The sequence below is a fragment of the Epinephelus moara genome, chromosome 18 (genome assembly GCF_006386435.1).
Source record: "Epinephelus moara isolate mb chromosome 18, YSFRI_EMoa_1.0, whole genome shotgun sequence".
Classification (NCBI taxonomy): domain Eukaryota; kingdom Metazoa; phylum Chordata; class Actinopteri; order Perciformes; family Serranidae; genus Epinephelus; species Epinephelus moara.
The window spans coordinates 22,039,367-22,045,970 of NC_065523.1; positions in this window are offsets into that span (position 1 = coordinate 22,039,367).

Below are 6,604 nucleotides of genomic sequence, written 5' to 3' on the forward strand. Positions count from 1 at the left end.
ATCTGACCACATGTCTTCCCTTCTGTTGCTGAGTTATGGCGTTGAATAATGGCCAGAGAAGTGTTTTTTGCAGAACATTATGATGTCACAGTGAAGCTGACCTTTGACCTTTTGGATATAAAATGGCATCACCTTATCACTTAACTCAATTAGACATTTGTGTTGAGTTATGGCCAGTTATGACCTTTGATCACTAAAATCTAATCATCCTCGAGTCCAATTGGACATTTGTGACACATTTAAAGAAATTCCCCTCGGGCATTTTAGAGATAGTGATTTCACAAGTAAGGGGGAATGGACAGATGGACAGACAGCCCAAAAATAAAAGCGCCTCGGGCCATGGCTATCACCAGCACAGAGGGATGAAAACAGTGTGCACTAGCAGATGTGCAGCATTATAGTGAGTTCTAATAAAATGGTGTAGCTCAGCATAACAATGTGTCTCTTAGGGGTAAAACCTGAATTAAAGGACTTTTTTTTTTGCATATGTTTAAGGTAAGGTAAGGTAAAATTTTAATGTCACCAAGGGGTGATTTGAGATACAGACAGTGGTCATGAGTACAACAAAACAGACAGTCTATACATAGCACACAGAATCCAGTATCTCACACTGTCAGGGGTAAATCATGGACATTAGAGGTCACTGCTGGTTAAGATAAGTGATAACAGACGGGACAAAGGACGATCTGTAACACTTGGTGCTGCATTTAGGGAGGAAAAACCTCCGCCCCGATGGAAGCATGCGAAACTCAACATGGAGGGGATGTTGAGAGTCTGAGACAATAGGCAGAGCTTTAAAGGTGACCCTTGCTTCATACAGATACTGTAGGTTATTACAACGTGACCATCTTCTCCAACTTGTTCTTGTTTTTAAGGCTCAGATTATCAAACCAACAGACAATGTTAACAGAAAGAACGGACTCAATAAAAGCAGAACATGATCGTCCTTTCTACATCCAAACTCCTCAGCTTCCTGAAAAAGAATAAGCATTAGTTTGCCTTCTTACAGACGCGTCAGTGTTCACCTCAAAATTGACCTTTTGTCTCAGTGCCACAACAGCTGTGGCTTAACGCTGTATGTTTTTCAAGTTGTCCCTACGTCCATACACACATGTTTTCCTCTACATAATATCTCAAGAAGGCCTGGAGGGAATTTCTTCAAATTTGGCACAAACGTCTGCTTGGACCTGATGATATAGGTGGTCAACGGTCACTGTGACTTCACAAAACATGCTTTAAGCCAAATAATTCATACACTAACTATGACAACATTTCACACAAATGTCTAACATAATAAATGCTGATGACATTTTATATCCAAAAAAAGCAAAGGGCAGCATCACTGTGACATCATAATGTTGTGCAAAAACTCTACTCTGGCCATTATTCAATGCCACAACTCTCAACAGAAGGGGAGACACTTTGTATAGATTGTCTGTGCTGCCTGGTTGAAGATGTGTGTGAAGCATCCCTGTTTTGGAATTTGTAGCTTCTTTGCAGCAAAATCCATATTCGAAGGATTTTCACCTGTCATGGCTACATATGAGTCTGGACAGACATGGATGTTAACTGTAACTTGACCGACAGTCACACAAATGCGAGGCAGCAATCCTAGTTTTATATTTGTTTTGTAATGTTTTTTACAGACTTGAAGTCAGTTGATCCATCTTTCATTGGACATGTTGGATTATGTCCACAAGAGGGCGCTCTAACACAAACAGTTAATTATGTTCTCTCGGTCTGCATCAACACACCGTTCACATCATCATCAGGCCCCAAACCATCAAAACTGTCCCAGCTGTAGTGACCTGTTTCATGTTCATATGTACGTTTCAATTCAGTTTCATTCTTTTCACTCTCAGCAACATTATAAATGTAGGCACAAACTATTTTATTTAAGATATTCTAACGTATTTATCTTAATTTCATTCTACTTAAAAGTGTAACAAAATGCTTTAATCTTGACCAACTTCTTAAAATAAGTTTTCAACTGATAAAAACACTTGAATGTAACAAGCATCATTTTTAATGCTGAAAACTTAATTTTTAGCCAAACCCTATGAATCATTTTTTAGAGTGAGATATCAGCCGTATACATATGTCTGCCTTCTCTTAATATAATGGAGCTAAAATGGCACTTGGCTTGTTGTGCTCAAAATGCCAAAAAATGAATAAAAAATAAATTGAAAAACTTTAACAGAAATGCCTCTTCCCAGAAATGATGACCTGGTAATCGCAAGACCTGGTTGTGAACAATTTCATCTAGGAACTACTTTCTTTCTACAAAACTGCACCCATCAACCGTATCTCTGCGCAGAAGGAGATATGCATCTATTGCTAGCTCACCCAGCACCACTGAGCTAGCTCATGTTACAGCTCAGCCGTGGAGGACACCATTGATGTTTACATCTTGTGCTGTCACAAGCATGAGCCTCCTGTCCATGAGTAGATGCACACTTCCTTCTGCACGGTGGTTGTAGTTTGGTAGAATCCCACTGTGGTGCCAGAGATCATGCAGCTGGACACTGGCCCTAGATACACACAGAAAAAAGCTCAATTAATGGATGCTCAAACACAAACCCATCCCAAAAAGCAGGTTGACAGGCAGACCATATGAAGTAGATGAAGCTCCCACACATTAAACATGGCCCTTTTCTTCTTGTTTAATGCAAAGCCTATGTGTAAGGTGTTTTATTCTAGCACCGATTACTGTCTGAAGTGCTGCTTCATGCCTGGAAATAATTCAAATGAACAGGTTTTATGGAGGACCAGGGGTCCAGTTTCCTTCCTTTGCAAAACTCCATGTGTGAAGCCAGAGAATAACCAAATGCTGTATGACTTACTGTCTGCCTCACGGTAAGTACTCCTGCGATAAGCTGTGTGGATTGGCTGTCTTTTTCAACTTGTTGAGGGAGAATAGTTATATGCACAACATGTAGGTGCAAGGCTATCAAGAAAATAGTATACATGATGGAAAAAAGCAATACCTGCACATGTACTCCATGCCACAAAAGTTTAATGAAGACATTTTGATCCTACTTGGATTTTCATCAGGTTAAAATTGTGTTTTGACCAAGTAGGATCTAAACATCTTGAATAAACATTTCTGGCTGTAAACTGCACTGTTATGGTGCCGACTGTTAGCCAGTTCTTCTACCATGTGTTTATGATGATGTTCAGGCAAGAATGCTGCACTGACAGTGCATACAACTCCTTTTTCTCTTTCAATAGGAAAGTTGCCATCTTCAAAGTCATGACATTCAGGCCCATCTGCTCTAAAGGTTTTCTAGTCCTTCAAAAACATCATCAGGTCCAACTGGGGAATCAGTTGGACGAGAAGCAAAAGGACTCAGCTATTTATCATGTGTCAAAAATGCCTAAACAAGGAGGTAACAATAAAGAGGTAAAACTCCAGTAACATTTGGAGTATATGGAACAACTTTATTGTTAGCCTGAATCATTTTGGCTTGTGGCCTTTGCTTGTGGTCATCCACCACATGCTGAAATGCTTTGGTCTTACAATAAAGTTGCTCTGCACACAACCGTTTTATCTCTTCTGACTTTTCCCTTCTCCGTGCACCTTTGAAGTGGGTGACGTTCTGCTGCAAATCCCTAATCTGCTTCTACAATCCTCACCAGTCGTGGCCTGCAGTGTTCGCAGATGCAAACAACCCTACCTTGGACATAGTTGGGCCGTTTTGAGGTAGCTCCTGCAAGAAAGTAAGTACACACTGAACCTGAATCGAGGCTGTTGTTAGATGTAGAGCCAAGCTTAAACCATCACTAAAATCAAGATGAGTTGTTGCGTTGTAGCTGGCAGCGTTTGGTATGTTGACAGAGAGGAGGAGGAAGTTTGGTTTTTCCCAAACTCTGGAGTGTTTGAACAACTTGGGTGCGTTCTGAATCACATACTTTTTCTGTTTACTTCTAGTAGGTACTGCAGCTGCCCTTAAAAAGTACGTACTGTTGCATGTAGTATGCACACAGTCAGGACAAACTACTTCCTCAAAATCCTCCATAACTGTGTTTTCATTATTTTACAATCACCTAAAAATAAGTATCCTGTGTCTGTTACCTTAGATGGTGCCATTATATCTACATACAGATCAGGTCCTCTTCCACAGGGTCTGCCATGTCCGTAACAGACAAACCAAAGGCTACCATAGTTCTCCTTCTCACCTGGCACACAGAGGAAGTTTTAATTGGTTGCAGTCTTCAGCCTCACCACTAGATGTCACTCAACCCTACACACTAGAACTTTAAAACACTGCAATAATGTGTACTGTTTTTTTTTTAAGTGTGCCCCAGTTACAGTCTCAAGAAAAACACGTATCATTGCACCAGCTGTTTTCCTCAGACAGCTGCTTGTCTTTGGGAGGGGTCACTGAGATAAGTTCTCCAGTGTAAGCAATGCCCCCAGTCTGCACCATGACAGTGTTGTTCAGAGGTCAAGGAGTTTTTGTTATGAGATTGTTGAGTTCATTGTGTGTCACAACAGTGTGTCTTGTCTCTATGAGGCAGGCTCTGTTCGTTACAGCTTTTATTGTTGATTGTATTTCCAATTATTTTATTCTTAATATTTGTGCTTCTAACTCTGGGGTGTCAAACTCATTTTAGTTCATGGGCCAAATACAGCCCAGTTTGATCCCAGATGAGCCGGACCAATAAAAGCATTGCACAATAACCTATAAGAACCACCAGTGCCAATATTTCCCTTTTTTGTGTAAAGAATTACAAGTTCATTCTGTAGATGTTCATCCTTCTGCATAACAGACAAACAGCCTGAGATGTCTTAAGAAAAATAAGTGCAATTTCAACAGTGTCTCACTGTGTCTCATTTTCACAGATAAGAAACAATAAATTGTGAAGACAATAAAGCCTCCACAAAAATAACATTTTAAGTCTTGTGTGTGATTTATCCTTCAGGGATTTATCCTGGCTTCATAAGAGCAGAGGAAATTTCTTGTCACTAGGCTAATTTATACAATGTAAAATGCCATAGGCTTGTGCTAATAACATTAGCATGTTGTATTGGTTTGGAAAATGTGTTTAGTATGACAGTTGTTTTGTCAGTGAACTTTGTGAGTTGTAACAGAGCCAAATTGTGTGCCATTACTTTTGTTAAATGTTGCTGTTGTCCCTGGTTTTATATGAGAAGAGGAAAAGATCACTAGCTGCTAGGCTAACTTATACAATGTAAAATGCCATAGGGTTGTGCTAATAACATTAGCATGTTGTATTTGTTTGGAAAATGTGTTTAGTATGACAGTTGTTTTGTCAGTGAACTTTGTGAGTTGTAACCGAGCCAAATTGTGTGTTACCTTTGTTAAATGTTGCTGTTGTCCCTGGTTTTACATGAGTAGAGGAAAAGTCTGCTAGCTGCTAGGCTAATTTATGCAATGTAAAATACCAAAGGCTTGTGCTAATAGCATTAGCATGTTGTATTTGTTTGGAAAATTTGTTAAGTGTTACAGTTGTTTTGTCAGTGAACTTTGTGAGTTGTAACCGAGCCAAATTGAGTGCTGTTACCTTTGTTAAATGTTGCTGTTGTCCCTGGTTTTACATGAGAAGAGGAAAAGATCACTAGCTGCTAGGCTAATTTATACAATGTAAAATGCCATAGGCTTGTGCTAATGACATTAGCATGTTGTATTTGTGGGGAAAATGTGTCCAGATAAAGACAAGTGTTTGTCTGTGAATGCTGCGAGTTATAGTGAAGCCGATTTGTGTACTTGTGTTTGAAATTGTCTCTATCAAGACATGTTTAATGTGTGTTTTGGGTGTGTTTTGAATCAACTAAACTTTATAGCACTTCACAGAAACCTCCGCCACCGACTTCTGTAGCTCCCAACTCTGCCTCCATCCAAAGGCCTCCAGCCCTAAAACAATTTCTCTGCTCATTTGATTATAATTGACAGTCAATTTCCGGATATGTAGGGCAGTAGTGTGTAACTTACACTGCAATCAGTTGAGCGACACAGCTTATCAATTTGTTTCTTCTGTGTGGACCCACCCTGTACCAGCTGCAGGGCATTGGGTTTGATAAGCCATAGAATCGCCAAGTATGGCCTGGCAGCAGAACATGATATTGGTAATTATGTTGGAAAGTTTTCAATAAATCTTTTAGGCCCTACTACCTGATTGCAGAGCCTGGATTTGAATTCTGATTGAATTGGGACTGCTTGCTCTCTGCACGGTTGAACATTTTAAGCAGAGATCAACAACATGTGCGCACAAACACGGATGATCAGTTTGAAGTCGTAGTTAATAAAAATATTGTTATTTGCTCCAGAGAAATTTTTGCAAGACCCTGAGATCAGATATGAAAATACATGCTGCCTTATGCTTTGACTTGTTCGTATACAAGCATGCGACATCAAATTTCTATTTTGCACACAATTATTGTGATGATGAGCATGCAATTTTGCCTTTATCTCATGCCCGCTGCTTGGTGGACCGCCTTACAGCAGCCTATCTCGGAGGTGGTCCTGGGTGTGCCCATTCTCTGCTCCAAGCATAAAACCCCCGCGGTTTAGGCGGATCACAGCAGTAAACACGAGTAAAATAAAGAGTCAAGATGACCAGTCTCTCTGCAAAGGACAAG